The following is a 19,874-nucleotide window of genomic DNA, read 5'->3' as shown; positions in this document are numbered from 1 at the left end:
CTCTGTCCACATTCGAACGCAGAACACACCGTATCGGCCGAGGACATGCTGATCTCCCATTGCGCAAGACAACGCTCGCCAGAGAACGTCGTTCAAACTACCCATCCCGACTGTAAAAAGACCAGCTTCACCTCAAACATCGAGAACTGGGCGCAGAATATGTTAGTAACACTGCTCTCTAATTAGCAAACGCAGAAAATGATAAAAGCTGAAAGTTGATATGCGTGGCAAGCTTTCAAGTTTACAACCGTAGGGGAGACAGTGGCACGTTTACACAAGGATCACGTTTACGCAGAACTCTTTTGTCGGAGCCATTCTTGCTAGAGCGCTACCGACAGTGGAAGATTAGTACTGACATCTGCTGAGTTTCTCACAAACTTCATGGCACCAGCTAAGTGAACATCCTAGCGCAGACAACTTATTTCTGTTTCTGTGCAAGATGAGTAAAATTGTTATCAAATATTGAAGCTCCTAGGAAGCATAGCTTTTAGAATTGTGAATAGATAAACATATGTTTGTTGACAAGAGCTTATTCTACTCTACAAGGCATTTTTGTATAGTTAGAAATCCTGAAAGTACTACTGTAATTTCAAAACTACACTACTGACCATTAAAATTGCTACATCACGAAGATGACGTGCTACAGATGCGAAATTTAACCGATAGGAAGAAGATGCTGTGATATGCAAATGATTAGCTTTTCAGAGCATTCACACAAGTTTGGCGCCTAGGCGACACCTACAACGTGCTGACAGTAGAAAGTTTACAACCGATTTCTCATACACAAACAGCAGTTTACCGGCGTTGCCTGGTGAAACGTTGTTGTGATGCCTCGTGTAAGGAGGAGAAATGCATACCATCACGTTTTCGAATTTGATGAAGGTCGGATTGTAGCCTATCGCGATTGCGGTTTATCGTATCGCGACATTGCTGCTCGCGTTGGTCGAGATCCAATCGCTGTTAGCTGACTATGGAATCGGTGGGTTCAGGAAGGTAATACGGAACGCCGTGCTTGATCCCAACGGCCTCGTATCACTAGCAGTCGAGATGACAGGCATCTTATCCGCATGGCTGTAACGGATCGTGCAGCCACGTCTCGATCCCTGAGTCAACAGATGGGGATATTTGCAAGACAAAAACCATCTGCACGAACAGTACGACGACGTTTGCAGCAGCATGGACAATCAGCTCGTAGACAAAGGCTGCGGTTACCCTTGACTCTGCATCACAGACAGGAGCGCCTGCAATGGTGTACTCAACGACAAACCTTGGTGCACGAATGGCAAAACGTCATTTTTTCGGATGAATCCGGGTTCTGTTTACAGCATCATGATGGTCGCATCCGTGTTTTGCGACATCGCGGTGAACGCACGTTGGAAGCATGTATTCCTCATCGCCATACTGGCGTATCACCCGGCGTGATAGTATGGGATGCCATTGGTTACACGTCTCGGTCACCTCTTGTTCGCACTGTCGGCACTTTGAACAGTGGACGGTACATTTCAGATGTGTTACGACCCGTGGCTCTACCCTTCATTAGATCCCTGCGAAACCCTACATTTCAGCAGGATAATGCACGACCGCATGTTGCAGGTCCTGTACGGGCCTTTCTGGATATAGAAAGTGTTCGACTGCTGCCCTGCCCAGCACATTCCCCAGATCTCTCACCAAATGAAAACTTCTGGTCAATGGTGGCCGAGCAACTGGCTCGTCACAGTACGCCAGTCACTTCTCTTGATGAACTGTGGTATGGTGTTGAAGCTGCATGGGCAGCTGTACCTGTACACGCCATCCAAGCTCTGTTTGACTCAATGCCCAGGCGTATCAAGGCCGTTATTACGGCCAGAGGTGGTTGTTCCGGGTACTGATTTCGCAGGATCTATGCGCCCAAATCGCGTGAAAATGTAATCACATGTCAGTTCTAGTATAATACATTTGTCCAATAAATACCCGTTTATCATCTGCATTTCTTCTTGGTGTAGCAATTTTAATGGCCAGTAGTGTAATCCAAACGTGGCGATGGGGCACGTTTACCCAGTTCCGTTGGGTCATGTTTACGCTCTATTTTGCATTACCATCCTAACTGATTCTCCAGAAAAGCAGTTGGAAACGCAGTCCAAAAAAGCGAAGAAACAGGAGAAGAAAAGGCAGAAATTGCTAATGAAGCTATCTGAATCTAGCGAGCAAGCAGAAGCAAAAGCCGAAAGAGTAAATTATATGCGAGCAAGGACTTATAAGGGCAAGAAATTCCTAAAAGGAAGAATAAGGAAAAATGTAAATAGGTCCACTTCTGATGTCATCGTTGGTGTTCTGTCGACAGTCAAATTTTCACAAGGTTACTCTGCATGCTCTCCTGTCTTCTATCATCCTCTTCAGATTCTTGTTATTTCCGCTTCTTTCATGCCATTTGTCATCCTTCCTCTCAATCTCCTCTCATAAACCAGACCTTCCTTTTGTATCCCGCCTGGAAGGCGGAGCGTGGTCTTGCTCCTGTAAACTGAAAGGTAGGCCGAATGTAGCAGGCGAGTAGGAGCAGGTGAGGTAAAAATCTCGGTACTGCTTTTAAAGTAAAAGTGGTTTTACTATATCTCAGCACACTAAAATATGAGAATACATAACTTTGTACTGAGGGGCACGTAGGTGCGAAGCCAGATGTATCAATGCTAACACAGGCAAAATCTGTTGAAAATGAAAATGAAACAATGTTGGTTGGTCATCTGCTCGGAATCAAATGGGCTGAATCCGGAGCGGCGATCGTAGAGCTGCACAGCGCCGGGCTAGAGGGCGCTGTGGTCGGCGTTGATCGTTCGCTCTCGTGGTGCCAACCTACGAGAGCGCACCTACCGTTGTCGCATCGTAGCTACCGATACCTCACTTCCAAAGCGTCTTTTATCAAGAGCTCACGTTCCAATCAGTGTCTCATCCAGTTCTTCTTCCTTTGTCTCATAACCTGCAGCAATCTGACGAAGAGTGTGAAATTTTCATTCGTATTTACTGCTTCACACGATTCGGTCAATCGAAAAGAAATGAAAAATGAATCCAGTGCATTAGATGTAAAAGATGGGCTCTCGACGATTGTGCCAAAAGACGGTATTTTTTGCATGCATAAATTGCAACCCGGACAGTTATGACGAATAGGCCTTTAATTAGCATTCAAACTTCTAGGTGGGCCATATTATGCTAACAGGTGGAAATTCGACTAAACATTTTTTTTATTTTCAGCAATTTTTTTGTTTTTCTTACAATGTTAACTGGTGTAAGTACATCTGCAATATTGTAGTGCCAATAAAATATGCTGTGTTCTGCAAATTTTAGTAGTGTGTTTTATTTAATCGTTATTGTGTTCTATGATATGCAAAAACGTGCCCCATAGAAGTATAAACCTGTCCCATACCCGTCGCACGTTAACTTGAGCCTAGATAAAATTATTTTACACTCTAAAATGTAATGTTGAGTTAGAAAAATATGTACTAACTTTACTGTAATAACCATGTTATAAGACTAGACTATTTGAAACACGATAAATTTAACCAAACAATTTGAAAAATTCCGAAAAGAAATTCGCGTAAATGTGCCCCGATCACCCCTAATATTAACAGATGTCTGGATATAGCTGGATTCTGTCGCTTTTATGGACTATATATGTTTCTCATTCGGGAGAAGCGTAATTCGATTCTGCTTCGGCCATCCAGATTCAAATTTTCTGTTGTTCCCTTGTATCGTTTAACGAAAAATGGCGGGATGGTTCACTCAGAAAGGATACGTCCGGTTTCCTGTCGTATCACTGTATAAGCCCTGTCTGTATTCCGTCCCTAATGACATCATCGTTGGCTAGAAGCTTAATAGTAACTTTCCTTCCATTTTGCCCACTTAACTTCCGTTTTCTCTTATTTGCACCGCCATGATAGCTTTAGTTCCAGCAATTACGCTTTATTTAAAATGTAAGAGCAACATTTCACTGGTTCCACAAAGCAAGTTTGATCGCGGGCCTTTAGTTCCATGAATTTCGTGTTTTTCAAACCCCTCTCGGAGTGGTATGTAAGATTCCGAAGGTGTTATTTATACCAGACAGGTGGTTAGCAGCTCGCCAAGCACAACGTTAAGGTCCTCGATGAATCACGCTTGCTGAGATGGAGCTTAGCTTTACTAACGCAAACCTACTAACTCAAACCATTGTGTCTGAGATTCGCAGATGAGTTTCACTTCCTGTGAATCATAGCGTGGGCATCTGAAACGGTGTTTTGATGGAGAACATCCTGTAGATAAGATTTCGCAGACTCACGGTGATAAACGGCCTGCAGGTACTTTTATCTAGACACAAATGCGAGACGCAACCAGTGAGCGGATCGGCACAGAACTGGTGAGTGTAGCAGCAGCAGCAATAGCAGCAGTAGTAGTTTCATTTATGTGCGGATCTATTTTACACGGATGTCGGACTTACCGTGGTATTACAGTTCAAGAACAAATGCAGTCGACAATCGTTAATTTGAAACTCAAGGGACCAGGGAAAGTTTCAACTTACGAAGTGTTCAAAGTAACAGGCGTTCAAGTAATCGAGAGGGACAGCGGAAAATTCGAATAAGCGAGAGTCTGACTTTCTTTTAATAATATGAGACGTAATGCGTACATATAAACATATGGTAAATGCACTGATCAGCCACAACACTATGACCTCCTACCTAATAGCCGGTATGTCCACCTCTGCGGGTAACAGCGACGACGCGGCGTGGCATGGAAGGGGTGAGGCCTTGGTAGGCCGCTGGAGGGAGATTGCGCCACATCTGCACACACACACACACACACACACACACACACACAAAATCAAGTCACCTAATTCCCGTAAATTCCGGTGAGTGGGGCGATGAGCTCTGACGCCCCATTCAATCACATCCCACACGTTTTCGATCGGTTTCAGATCTGGCGAGGTGGGGGGCCAGCACACCAATTGGAACTCGTCACTGTGCTTCTTGAACAACTCCATCACAGTCCTGGTCTTGCGACATGGCGCACTATCTTGTTGAAAAATAGAACTGCCGTCGGGAAACATAGTCGCCACGAAGTGTTGTACGTGATCTGGAACCAATGTACGATACTCCATGGCCGTCATGGTGCCTTGCACGACCTCCACTGGATCTATGGATGCCCAAGTGACTCTTCCCCAGAACGTAACAGGGCCGCCGCCAGTTTGTGTCCATCCCGCTGTAGAGGTGTCAAGGAGCTATTCCCCTGGAGGACGACGGATCTTCGCCTTCCCATCGCCATGATAAAGAAGGTACCGGGATTCATCAGACCATGCAATGCTCTGCCACTGACACAACGTCCAGTGCCGAAGATCACGTGCCCATTTCAGTCGTAGTTGCCGATGTCGTGGTCTTAACATTGGCACATGTATGGGTCGTCAGCAGCGGACGCCCATTGTTAGGAGTGTTCGGTGTACTGTGTGTGTCAGGCACATTTGTTCTCTGCTCGACAGTAAAGTGTGACGTTAGTTCCGTCACAGTTCGCTGCCTGCCCTGTTTTACCAGTCTGTCCAGCCTACGACGTCCCACACCTGTGGCCGGAGCGGTTCTAGGCGCTTCAGTCTGGATCCGCGCGTTCGCTACGGCCGCAGGTTGTGTGTGATGTCCTTAGGTTAGTAGGGTTTAAGTAGTTCTAACAAGGGAACCTCCCCATCGCACCCCCCTCAGATTTAGTTATAAGTTGGCACAGTGGATAGGCCTCGATAAACTGAACACAGATCAATTGAGAAAACAGGAAGAAGTTGTGTGGATCTGTGAAAAAATAAGCAAAATATACAAACTGAGTAGTCCACGTGTCGCATATGCAACATCATGGACAAAGTGAGCTGAGAAGCGTCGTGGTCCCGTGGTAGCGTGAGCAGCTGCTAAACGAGAGGTCCTTGGTTCAAGTCTTCCCTCGAGTGAAAATTTTATTTTCTTTATTTTTGCATAGTTATTATCTGTCCGTTCGTTCATTGACGTCTCTGTTCACTGTAATAAGTTTAGTGTCTCTGGTTTGCGACCGCACCGCAAAACCGTGCAGTTAGTAGACGAAAGGACGTGCCTCTCCAATGGGAACCGAAAACATTTGATCGCAAGGTCATAGGTCAACCGATTCCTCCACAGGAAAACACATCTGATATATTCTATACGACACTGCTGACGGCATGTGCGTCACATGACAGGAATATGTTGTCGACCCACCTAACTTGTACACTTGGCGAATGGGTAAAAAGATTCTTCTACCTTGCCCGATTTAGGTTTTCTTGTGTATGTGATAATCACTCCCAAAAAAGTGATGAAAACATAAGAGTTTGTCACATAAACTGAAAATAAAAAATTAAACTTTTTACTCGATGGAAGATTTGAACCAAGGACCTTTCGTTCCGCAGCTGCTCACGTTACCACGAGACCACGGCGCTCCAGCGTTCCCAGTCTCCTTGACGTTGCATATCTTCCCATAAACTACTCAGTTTGTATATTTTGCTTATTTTTTCATAGTTCCACACAACTTCTTCCTGTTTTCTCAATTGATCTGTTTTCAGTTTTTCAAGGCCTATCCACTGTGCTAACTTATAACTAAATCTGAGGGGGGTGCGATGGGGAGGTTCCCTTGTAAGTTCTAGGGGACTGATGACCTCAGATGTTAAGTCCCAAAGTGCTCAGAGCCATTTGAACCATTTGAACCCACTTCTGTAATGAGGGGTGGCCGCGCAGTCCCTCGACGCCTGGACGTGTTTTCACTTTGATGTCACCACGTGCTGAGGACACCCACCACAGCACTCTTAGAACAGCCGAAAAGTCGTGCAGTTTCTGAAATGCGAGTACGGAGCCTCCTGGCCATCACAGTCTGCTCTCGTTCAAATTCAGATAGATCGCGCTTTCGCATGCACTGTGCGTGTGTCTGACTATCAGTCATTCCTCGCTAGATGACGCTGCTATTTCCTGGGCGGATTTATATAGATAGTCGGTCGGTTGTCATGATATTCTGGTTGATCACTTTGCATACATGAAAAACACACCAATTAAAATGTTACACACCATTTTGAAAAGTAGTTGGTGATTTTCATTTGAGAGAGAGAAATCTAGCACTGTCCAGCGAATTCTATGGTGATGAGATCTGAGAAGAAATATTCACTTGTTTCCGCTCTGAAGGCGTAGAAGCATAGGATGTGGACAGATCACCTTGGCTCGCTCGATGTGACTGGAGTTGGCGCGTGATGTTGGTTATCTTCTTCGTCCGCGTCCTGACAGGCCAAAGGTTCAGCATCGATAAGAACGCGGTGGACACCGATCTCGTCATCAACACGAACGAAATCCTCAAAGGTTAATTCATTACAGTTTGCTGGGAGTTCCCAGTCTGACTCTGGCAGGACTGAATTCGTTAATTATCGCGACTCTGATGACTCTTTGCGTTACAAACCCGCCCTTTCTGAAGCAGTTATAAACAGTGTTAGGGCTTACATTCTTCCAGGCCTTACAGTCATGGCTATAGCGGCCAAAACTATTATGTTCGTCTTCTAATCTTTTTCGTTGTTATCCAGCATAAGTAAAGCAATTCCTTTACCTAAAGAGTTTTAAAATTTTGTGTTATGCCCTTGTCCAATGCTTGCAATCTTGATTTGTTGTCTGGCGCAAAACTCAATTTCACTTGATCTAATGACGGTGAGTTGTTACGGTCGGTGCAGTTGTCCAAAAACTGTCGCTATTATCCGAGGTCAGCCATTCATTAAACAGTTCTGTCATCATGTACGATTTTTTGTTTGAGCGGGGAAACGATTTTATTCCCTTGAAACAGCTTGGTTTATCACATATCGCTACTATGAATGGTTTCAGCTTGTGAAATATGTCCATGTTACAGGCTAGGAGAACAGTTAATCCGTCCTTGCTCAGTTATGACACTTTTCGTCTTCGAATGCTAGGGTGCGCTAAATACACTCCTGGAAATGGAAAAAAGAACACAGTGACACCGGTGTGTCAGACCCACCATATTTGCTCCGGACACTGCGAGAGGGCTGTACAAGCAATGATCACACGCACGGCACAGCGGACACACCAGGAACCGCGGTGTTGGCCGTCGAATGGCGCTAGCTGCGCAGCATTTGTGCACCGCCGCCGTCAGTGTCAGCCAGTTTGCCGTGGCATACGGAGCTCCATCGCAGTCTTTAACACTGGTAGCATGCCGCGACAGCGTGGACGTGAACCGTATGTGCAGTTGACGGACTTTGAGCGAGGGCGTATAGTGGGCATGCGGGAGGCCGGGTGGACGTACCGCCGAATTGCTCAACACGTGGGGCGTGAGGTCTCCACAGTACATCGATGTTGTCGCCAGTGGTCGGCGGAAGGTGCACGTGCCCGTCGACCTGGGACCGGACCGCAGCGACGCACGGATGCACGCCAAGACCGTAGGATCCTACGCAGTGCCGTAGGGGACCGCACCGCCACTTCCCAGCAAATTAGGGACACTGTTGCTCCTGGGGTATCGGCGAGGACCATTCGCAACCATCTCCATGAAGTTGGGCTACGGTTCCGCACACCGTTAGGCCGTCTTCCGCTCACGCCCCAACATCGTGCAGCCCGCCTCCAGTGGTGTCGCGACAGGCGTGAGTGGAGGGACGAATGGAGACGTGTCGTCTTCAGCGATGAGAGTCGCTTCTGCCTTGGTGCCAATGATGGTCGTATGCGTGTTTGGCGCCGTGCAGGTGAGCGCCACAATCAGGACTGCATACGACCGAGGCACACAGGGCCAACACCCGGCATCATGGTGTGGGGAGCGATCTCATACACTGGCCGTACACCACTGGTGATCGTCGAGGGGACACTGAATAGTGCACGGTACATCCAAACCGTCATCGAACCCATCGTTCTACCATTCCTAGACCGGCAAGGGAACTTGCTGTTCCAACAGGACAATGCACGTCCGCATGTATCCCGTGTCACCCAACGTGCTCTAGAAGGTGTAAGTCAACTACCCTGGCCAGCAAGATCTCCGGATCTGTCCCCCATTGAGCATGTTTGGGACTGGATGAAGCGTCGTCTCACGCGGTCTGCACGTCCAGCACGAACGCTGGTCCAACTGAGGCGCCAGGTGGAAATGGCATGGCAAGCCGTTCCACAGGACTACATCCAGCATCTCTGCGATCGTCTCCATGGGAGAATAGCAGCCTGCATTGCTGCGAAAGGTGGATATACACTGAACTAGTGCCGACATTGTGCATGCTCTGTTGCCTGTGTCTATGTGCCTGTGGTTCTGTCAGTGTGATCATGTGATGTATCTGACCCCAGGAATGTGTCAATAAAGTTTCCCCTTCCTGGGACAATGAATTCACGGTGTTCTTATTTCAATTTCCAGGAGTGTACATTTATAAATAAAAGACCGGTTCGTCTCTGTTGAATAGCTGACGAGACGTTCTGATTCATCAGTCCATTCAGTACAAAGAAAACTCTCTACAATGGCACTCTCTCAGTGGATCTTTTTATCTTGATGCCGTGACGTTTATCAAAATTTGAGAGCCAGCCCTTACTTGAAGGAGATCCATCAATCCCGAGAGGCTGAGTAAAAAATTTGGCTTTTTCTTTCAACATTAAACCACCAACGAGAACATTTTGTCCTCTACACTGTTTTATCCACTTGAGCAAGCAGTCCTCAAGGCAGGGAAAATCGCCCTGACATGTTCTTTTCCTTTCTGTGCCTGAGACACTTCCGGTGACACGACCTTTGTTTTTTAAAATCGTCGACAATGTACGTGGTAAAATAGCGAACTGTTTTGCAACTTTTTTTCCCGAAATTCCACTCTCCACAGCTACAGTAACAAGTGGTTTCCATTACCTGAATAACACATCTTCCTTCTAACATGACATTTCACAGTTTCTAGAATCACGGATTGAAAACAACACAGTGTGAAAGCTGATTGCAGACTGAATGGCATGTGGGCTGGAGACACAAACGTCGGGTGGTCTGAGGCTGTACTGGGAATCACAAAAGTAATGACACTTCAGTGGGTGTCACAGAAGTTGGCGGCCTCAAATTGTAGAGATTATGGGAAACCTGACTCCGAATTATAAACTGTTTGCCAGGTTCCCTCAACACCACAACTTCAGATTATCCTGGGGACATAAACCCGTTTTTTTTTTCAGTTTATCGAATGTTTTTCAAGAGCCCGGACAGAATTTTTAATTATCGTGTTTCGGATTATCAAGTGACAAATTACAGACCGTCAACCGCAAAACAGAGTTCACATAAGTGTTAAAATAAAAAACAAAGTTTCGGATGTTTTCTTAGCATTTTCGTATAAGGCCCCATGGAATCCAATGGTTTGTTGCAGAGTACTAATGTAATGAAAGGAAAAGAAAGCTACTACTGTACAGTTAATCTATTGATGAAAAAATGCTGGAAATAGCACATACACAAATATTGTTAATATTGTTTAGCAAGTGCTGCTGTAACAATAAATAACATTGTGCTACTGTTTTCTGATGAAGGTATGTATGTGGATCGTCAGTACTACTTTGTTATACGAAGACGTCTTTCAGAATTCGAATCAAGTACAGATGCCAACATGGGTAACGTAGAGGTAGATATCCTTGGAGTAGTGAAGCAACTTAAATCAGTTAACAAAAACAAGTCTTCCGGTCCAGATTGTATACCAGTTATGTTCCTTTCAGAGTATGTTGATGCATTAGCTCCATACTTAACAATCATATACAACCGATCGCTCGACGAAAGATTCGTACCCAAAGACTGGAAAGTTGCACAGGTCATACCAACATTCAAGAAAAATAGCAGAAGTAATCCACTAAATTAAGGCCACATCATTAACGTTGATATGCAGTAAGATTTAGGAATATATATTGTGTTCGAACATTATGAATTACCTCGAAGAAAACGGTCTATTGACACACAGCCAACAGGCATTCAGAAAACATCGTTCTTGTGAAACACAACACACTTCACTCGCACGAAGTGTTGGATGGTATTCACAAGAGATTTCAAATTGATTTCATATTTCCGGACTTCCGGGAAGCTTTATACACTGTACCACACAAGCGGCTTTTAGTGAAATTGCGTGCTTACGGAATAACACCTCAATTATGTGGCTGTCAGAGAGGTCAAAGTTCATAGAAATAGACGGAAAATCATCGAGTAAAACAAGTGATTTCTAGCGTTCCGAAAGGTTGTTTTATAGGCCCTTTGCTGTTCCGTATGTATATAAACGATTTGGGAGACAATCTGAGCAACCGTCTTACGTCGTTTGCAGATGACGCTGTCGTTTATTGACTAATAATGTTATCAGAAGATCAAAACAAATTGTAAAACGATTTAGAAAATATATCTGTATAGTGAGAAAATTGACAATTCACCCTAAATAACGAAAAGTGTGAAATTATCCACATGAATGCTAAAAGGAATCTGTTAAACTTCGGATGCACAATAAATCAGTAAAATCAAAGGCCGTAAATTCAACTGATTACCTAGGAATTACAGTTACGAACAACTTACATTGCAAGGTACACATAGAAAATGTTGTGGGGAAGGCTAAGCAAAGAATGCGTTTTGATGGCAGGACATTTAGAAAATGTAACAGACCTACTAAAAAGACTACCTACACTGCGCTTGTCCGCCCTCTTTTAGAATACTGCTGCGCGGTGTGGGATGCTTGCCAGATAGGAATGACGGAGTAGATCGAAAAAGTTCAAAGAAGTGCAGCTCGTTTTGTATTATCACGAAATATGGGAGAGTGTGCCACGGATATGATAGGCGTGTTGGGATGGCAGTCGTTAAAGCAAAGGCGATTTTCGCAGCGAAAGGATCTTCTCATGAAATTTCAATCACCAACTTAGTCCTCAGAGTTAGCTTGAAAAATTTGAGGGTACCTTATTGCAAGTATCGCGTAAACGTTCACTAAAACACACCGTAAACAGTTGTGATTAAAGCGCCACAAATAGTTGTGATTAAATCGCCACACACCTGTCCATTTAATCCACCCCCTAATCAAGCAGCATCTATCCTCAGCTAATTATATGTCTCTGATATTATCTGGCAGATAGCGTCTATCTCTAAGAACGAGTGAGGGACATTGCTGATACGGAGCAGAAGCAAGCTTCAATCAGACAGAAAATAAATATATATAAGTGAGACACAAAAACAGATAACATACACTAGCAAGTGATGCTGTAACAATAAATAACTTCGTGTTACTTTTTTCTACTCTGGGTGTATATGTAGATCCGCAGTGCAACTTTGTTATACGAAGACTTCTTTCACCAAGCTATTAGATTTGATGCGTTCTTGTCTATTACCCATTGTTAGCAACTTAGATCTGTTAGTATTCTGAAGGTCCTTGGTGGTAAACTTTAATTAAATGCGCTGCAACAATCAACAAACAAGTAAGTTATGGATAACATTAATGTCACAACTAAAGAATGAGTGATGACCTGGCTTGAAATGACGCAACTGTAAACAGTTTCGACTTAAAGCCATTGTTAACTGATTATAAACGTCTCTATTCCTCACGAGCATCAGTTTTGATAATGTATGGTCTCAGTATCACTAAAGCAAAATTGTTCAATTGTTATCCTCAATGTCTTCAAAGATACTTTAGTTAAACTACGGTTTTGGCCACTATTTAAAAAAGTAATAGGAAGCTAGTGTACTCAGCATAAACTATTACGTCAACACTCTTTGTTATGAGAAAACTACGTAAAGTTGTAGCATCCGAAACAGCCTTTTACAGCACAGAATGCAATTTTAATTTCAAGTCTTACTGGAGCAGAATTGTTGGAAAGTATATCGAAAACTGACTTGAACCTACGCAATACACTTCATTAAAATTTATCGACGGCTTTCGTATTGACACCCCGCAGCTATGAAACGTCAATTGACAGTCAACAGTATGATTGCAGAGATGCGCGTGCTGCAGCTTCCTACCTGATACGTCTGCTGTAAGATCTCTGATGCCGACGCTCCTTTGTCTTGTTGACAGCTGCTCTGTAAAAATACATCTAATAGACTTTTCCTGTTTCTGTAAACGAAATTTTCAGAAGCAATAGCGAACGGCTGGTCGAAAATCGACCCTGACGTGGAGCTCACTGTTTATTTGCACATGACCAAAACTGAACTCTTCAGAAACCCGACCTTGACATAGATTCCGATATAATTGTGAATATACCCAACCAGACAATACACAGTTTATTGCACTAATGACAACAGACCGTTGTATCGGTCGTATTCAACTCCACTTACAGTAGCCCTTCGACATTGCACACCATAGCTTCTCAACTGTCTCTTTCTAATATCATTCAGTAATATTAATTTTATTAATGCACCAAAGCATCTACAATTAGAACGAAATAACATACATAAATATGAATAACATTACATGGTAAATAACAAATTGATTTGACATAATACATTACGTTACGTTTGTACACTGAAATCCATTATAATCCAAGATAAGCAACGTTAAAAGAGAGGGGAAAAAAATCAGGAAATATACATACATACCTTACTAATCTCTTGTAGAACTCTAAACGTAGTAGCAGATATGCTATGCAGTAACATATGGCAAATGAGCCTGTTACACATTGTTTTCTGGTTTGCATTCTTCTTTTTCCTTGCTAAAGCACAAAGTACTAAGTTTGCAAATTATAAAGGCGGGTATTCAAGAAAGCTCATCAGCTATGTTTCCTCACACAAATGAAAACTGATTCTCCACTTCTGGGTTCATCTGCTTTCTGCCCGATTGTGTACCGTATTTCTATAATCACAATGTCGGCCATTAACTAAATAGCCACCGCCTTTGGACTTATCGTCCGCGACCGTCTGTGACTTTTCACCGGGTCGTCTACGATCACGTTGGCATCGATCTGACCGCCACATACACAAGTTACATTCGTCACTGAACACCACACAACGCCAGTCTTAGCTGACTCTGTATTTACTCTTTTCAAGTTTCTGTTGTTTGTGGTATGATGTCAGCGATAACGACACGTGGCACTTCGAAATCAATCTGTTCCCGACGGTTCGTCTATTCGTCAGAGCCAGTCGAACAATCCTACATTCTTCTCGTGGTGTAGACTTTCTTGAAAACCTATGCCTGCACTTCCTGCCACGCTTTCGTCCTGAAACCGTGACGTCGACACACCACATTCTGCAGTCATTGCACTACAACCAACTGTCTGTGCGATCCGTCGGTATTGATATTCGCATGTCCCTCATGCCAGGAACCCGACGTTTCTGAAAATCAGAAAGATCGCGATAACCTTACGTGCACCTGCTCTGTACAAGTCTTGCGATCTCCAACTAAAAAGTGTACTACCTTTATACATACACAACAGCCATCGAAATAAACGTAAGGAAAGTCTTAGTCACTTTGTAAGACAAACGTACTCACTAATGTTCAATTTTATTTATTTAATCGTATGGCTAGGGCTCCCCGTCGGGCAGGCCGTTTGCCGGGTGCCGGTCTTTCAATTTGACGCCACTTCGGCAACCTGCAGTCGATGAGGATGATGAGGACAGCACAACACCCAGTCCCTGGGAGGAGAAAATTCCCCGACCCATTTGGGAATCGAACCCGGGCCCAGAGGATTGACAATCCGCCACGCTGACCATTCAGCTACCGGGGGAGGACAGTAATGCACAATGCTGTCTAGCTTGTAGGACCACTTCACATGAATCCTTCTTGTTACATATATCGTCAGCTCTATTTGAGAACAAAGAGGTAAACTTTGTGTTTATATGACTTGATGCACGTCTTCTAGGGACGGTTTCAGAAATAAATAATTTAATTTGAGAATCGTTCATACTACACTATTTTGAGGCTTGGATTAGTATCTGTGTGATATTCCAACGCTCATCTTTTCTAAGGTATACTATTTAATCAGATGTTTGAGAATAATCCGATGTAGCGTAGGACCTAGGTGGGGTGGGGTTCGAGCTGGAGGGTGGGCAGACGTTGCGCTCAATTTCACAACTAATTTTGCTGTGACGTTGCTAAGTGTCCAGTAGGACATCACCTCAGTACGACTGCGCCAGCGTAGTATCGGAAAAAACTACACAAATAAATAATACAAGTTAATAACTGTATTTATTAGAACACTCAAAATGGTTCAAATGGCTCTGAGCACTATGGGACTTAGCTTCTGAGGTTATCAGTCCCCTAGAACTTAGAACTACTTAAACCTAACTAACCTAAGGACATCACACACATCCATGCCCGAGGCAGGATTCGAACCTGCGACCGTAGCGGTCGCGCTGTTCCAGACTGTAGCGCCTAGAACCGCTCAGCCACTCCGACTGGCCTTTAGAACACTCAAAAAGAAAGTAGAAGTCTGGTATGACTGAACCCATAAAGCGCTTCCTGGAACAGGTAACTTCCAATAACTAAGCCAGTAACTTGATATGCAGTATAAGTCTGCTAGTTCCTCTTACAAAAGTTATATTCCAAGATGACTCGCTGGAGGTCTACTGCAGTGGTATTGGTACTGATCTCCAGTGACTGCCACAGAGAGCAGCTCGCTGCCTTCTTATGGTAGACTCCAACCGTGAACTGGTCCACTGTGAATTCGTTGTGCACTCGCTATGGACTGAGTGTAGACTCACTGTACAGGCCACGTGGCATGTAGGCCCACACGGCCCACTCAGTCCACACGGTTGGCTGCTGCTGGTTGGGAGGATAAGCTTCTTGCTCATTGACCCTCCGCATAACATGATGTATCTGATGGGTCACTGGCGTCTACAGAAGGTGTGGCAATGTAGTTCCATCGACTGTGGCGGCTATTGCTAACAACCTTTCCAAAGGACTGCATCTGCAGATTATGCAACTGGTGACACTGAACTATACATAGGGGTGTCATATGACAGACACCAGAGGATGGTACCATTTTATTAAACATCAAAAATTTCAGTTAACTGAACAGAAACCAATCACATTAATGTGGCTACCGCCAATGTTCGACGCTAACGTGTAATAACCACCCACAGTCGGCATGTGGCAGCACTAGCAGTGGACAGTACATATTCGTGTCGGGGGTTCGGGGAGGGGGAGGGAGGGGGGGGGGGGTACTCGGAAGACTGTGCAGTTTCTGTCCTAATGCAGAAACGAAGAGATGTATCTCAAGTCTAAAAGGGCATGATTGTTAACATTTGGACCGAATGATAGCATTTCCGAAACTACTAAGTTTATAAACTTCTCGCGTAATGACTTGGTAAAAGTACACTCCTGGAAATTGAAATAAGAACACCGTGAATTCATTGTCCCAGGAAGGGGAAACTTTATTGACACATTCCTGGGGTCAGATACATCACATGATCACACTGACAGAACCACAGGCACATAGCCACAGGCAACAGAGCATGCACAATGTCGGCACTAGTACAGTGTATATCCACCTTTCGCAGCAATGCAGGCTGCTATTCTCCCATGGAGACGATCGTAGAGATGCTGGATGTAGTCCTGTGGAACGGCTTGCCATGCCATTTCCACCTGGCGCCTCAGTTGGACCAGCGTTCGTGCTGGACGTGCAGACCGCGTGAGACGACGCTTCATCCAGTCCCAAACATGCTCAATGGGGGACAGATCCGGAGATCTTGCTGGCCAGGGTAGCTGACTTACACCTTCTACAGCACGTTGGGTGGCACGGGATACATGCGGACGTGCATTGTCCTGTTGGAACAGCAAGTTCCCTTGCCGGTCTAGGAATGGTAGAACGATGGGTTCGATGACGGTTTGGATGTACCGTGCACTATTCAGTGTCCCCTCGACGATCACCAGTGGTGTACGGCCAGTGTAGGAGATCGCTGCCCACACCATGATGCCGGGTGTTGGCCCTGTGTGCCTCGGTCGTATGCAGTCCTGATTGTGGCGCTCACCTGCACGGCGCCAAACACGCATACGACCATCATTGGCACCAAGGCAGAAGCGACTCTCATCGCTGAAGACGACACGTCTCCATTCGTCCCTCCATTCACGCCTGTCGCGACACCACTGGAGGCGGGCTGCACGATGTTGGGGCGTGAGCGGAAGACGGCCTAACGGTGTGCGGGACCGTAGCCCAGCTTCATGGAGACGGTTGCGAATGGTCCTCGCCGATACCCCAGGAGCAACAGTGTCCCTAATTTGCTGGGAAGTGGCGGTGCGGTCCCCTACGGCACTGCGTAGGATCCTACGGTCTTGGCGTGCATCCGTGCGTCGCTGCGGTCCGGTCCCAGGTCGACGGGCACGTGCACCTTCCGCCGACCACTGGCGACAACATCGATGTACTGTGGAGACCTCACGCCCCACGTGTTGAGCAATTCGGCGGTACGTCCACCCGGCCTCCCGCATGCCCACTATACGCCCTCGCTCAAAGTCCGTCAACTGCACATACGGTTCACGTCCACGCTGTCGCGGCATGCTACCAGTGTTAAAGACTGCGATGGAGCTCCGTATGCCACGGCAAACTGGCTGACACTGACGGCGGCGGTGCACAAATGCTGCGCAGCTAGCGCCATTCGACGGCCAAAACCGCGGTTCCTGGTGTGTCCGCTGTGCCGTGCGTGTGATCATTGCTTGTACAGCCCTCTCGCAGTGTCCGGAGCAAGTATGGTGGGTCTGACACACCGGTGTCAATGTGTTCTTTTTTCCATTTCCAGGAGTGTATATCGAGCAATGCGAAATGGCGCCATCCAAAACCACCCCTCGGCAACTGTAGTGCAGGGCAGGCCATAGATGACAGGTGTGAACGTCGGTTGCGGATATGTGTACGGGCGAACAGATATGCAACTGTTGAGCAACTGACTGCCGAGATGAAACAAGAGGCTAACAGTACTGTCCCTTCAAGGATCGTTCAGCAGGCGTCTAGTGCATGCACCCACGTTGACTGCTCTTCGTCGGCGACAGAGGCTAATATTTGCACGTCAATACCGCAACTGTACGTCCACTGAGTGTGCGACAGTTGGCCTCTTCAGCTGAATCACTTTTTATGCCCCATCAGCGTGCAACGTCTGAAAGCAAACAACCTGTAAAAACCGTCAGAAGGGTCCACGCCGGAGAAAGGGCCTTATTTTTTGGGCAATGTTTTCGGGGTACACCCTGGGTATCTCGTCATTGTGGAAGGCGCAATGGATCAACACAAGTATGCGTCCATCCTTACCGACAATGTCCACCCTCTATATCCAGTTGGTTTTTCTTCGGCACAATGGCATCTAGCAGCAGGACAATGTAACGCGTCGCACAGCTCGCAGTGTAGGTATGTGATTCGGAAAACACCAAGATGAGTTTACCGTGCCACCAGGCCACCAAACTCCTCGGATTTAAACCTCCTCTATAGGGCTGTTCGCACCATCGATCCTCAACCGAGAAATCTAGGACAGCTGGCCACGGTACTGGAGTAGTCATAGCTCCACATCCCTCTCGGTTGCATGCAGAACCACACTGACACTCTTCCTAGACGTCTCACAGCGTGCCGCGCTGCGAAAGTTGGTTATTCAGGCTTTTGACAGATGGTCACATTAATGTGGTTCAAATGGCTCTGAGAACTATGGGACTTAACATCTGAGGTTGGTTGGTTGGTTGGTTTGGGGAAGGAGACCAGACAGCGAGGTCATCGATCGCATCGGATTAGGGAATGACGGGGAAGGAAGTCGGCCGTGCCCTTTGAAAGGAACCATCCCGGCATTTGCCTGGAGCGATTTAGGGAAATCACGGAAAACCTAGATCAGGATGGCCGGACGCGGAATTGAACCGTCGTCCTCCCGAACATCTGACGTCATCAGTCCCCTAGACTTAGAACTACTTAAACATAACTAACCTAAGGACATCACACACATCCATGTCCGAGGCAGTATTCGAACCTGCGACCGTAGCGGTCGCTCGGTTCCAGAGTGAAGCACCTAGAACCGCTCGGCCACACCGGCCGGCCACATTAATGTGACTGGACAGTGCATGTCTTCTCTGTATAACAACACACAATACCGCATCCTCCGTGTGCCATAAATACAACAAACCATTACTCAGCCCTCGCAAACTTAGTTCAGGAAGTTGTTTTACAAATAGGTACTCCCTATGCTGGTTCTCACATAACACGGTTCAGTGCTTCAGTCTCAAAGCCACCGGGATACCACCGTTAGTTGCGAAAGCATAATATGTAGCGTTTCTTATGAGCAGCAGGAGCCGTTCTCTCGCTTAGCCTGGAATTGCTGTGCGTCGTATGTGCACAAGATAGCGCCAACGCAAATGCTGATTAATTTCTGTGAAAAATATAAGTAATTCCATCCATCGTCGCTGAACGTGTAAACCCAGATGTGTAAGACATCCGCGAGAAAATGGGATCATCGGTTAGATGAAAACAGTCACCGTATCTGGTAGCGCGTCTCCTCATTAATGCTCTGAATTCAAGATTCTGAAAATAAAGGAGCTACCTCTGCGAAAAGAAAAGAATGACGCCCATGAGGTAAACATCGTCATCGTCCAGAAGATTGGATGAACAGTATAAGGCATAGTTGTACTACGGTTGGCTGGGATCCCCTTGTCTTCTTCCAGCCTACAAATCCTTCCAGCCTACGAATCCAATTACTCAGCCAATATTATGAAAGGCGTCTTCAGTTTCATCCCTGTATAGCTTGTTATTTTTTTATGAAAATAAAAATTGTTCTCTTGGAGAGGTACCTTTAACACCGTTACCATAAAGGTTTTTCTTTCTCTGTGCAGAATGGTTCCTTCACACACAGTGTGTTAGTAAGAGTACCTGTTGCGTGTGGGTGACTGTAACGATTGTGTGTGTGTATTGCGTCGTCATTTTTGTATTAAATGATGTTGAGAGAAGGGAAAGAATGAAACCCAACACCGGAACATAGCCTACCCCTTTCGAATATCACCAAGGGACCGCCAAGCT

General features: G+C 45.7%; 1 protein-coding gene across 3 annotated transcripts in view; it reads left to right on the top strand.

The window, feature by feature from the left end:
* Positions 1-19,874, top strand: part of LOC126262807 (cytochrome P450 6k1-like) — a 100,714-nt gene that overhangs the window by 7,452 nt on the left and 73,388 nt on the right. Inside the window, exon 1 of one of the 3 annotated variants that reach the window (XM_049959649.1) lies at positions 4,336-4,360. The exons of the other annotated variants lie outside the window; for them this stretch is intronic. The gene's annotated coding sequence lies outside the window, so the exon portion shown is untranslated. Of the gene's footprint in view, positions 1-4,335; positions 4,361-19,874 lie in introns of those variants that run through there. 3 annotated transcript variants of the gene reach the window in all.

The sequence above is a fragment of the Schistocerca nitens genome, chromosome 6 (genome assembly GCF_023898315.1).
Source record: "Schistocerca nitens isolate TAMUIC-IGC-003100 chromosome 6, iqSchNite1.1, whole genome shotgun sequence".
NCBI classification, from domain to species: domain Eukaryota; kingdom Metazoa; phylum Arthropoda; class Insecta; order Orthoptera; family Acrididae; genus Schistocerca; species Schistocerca nitens.
The sequence above is the reverse complement of the archived record's forward strand: the minus strand, read 5'-3'. Positions and strand labels throughout refer to the sequence as shown.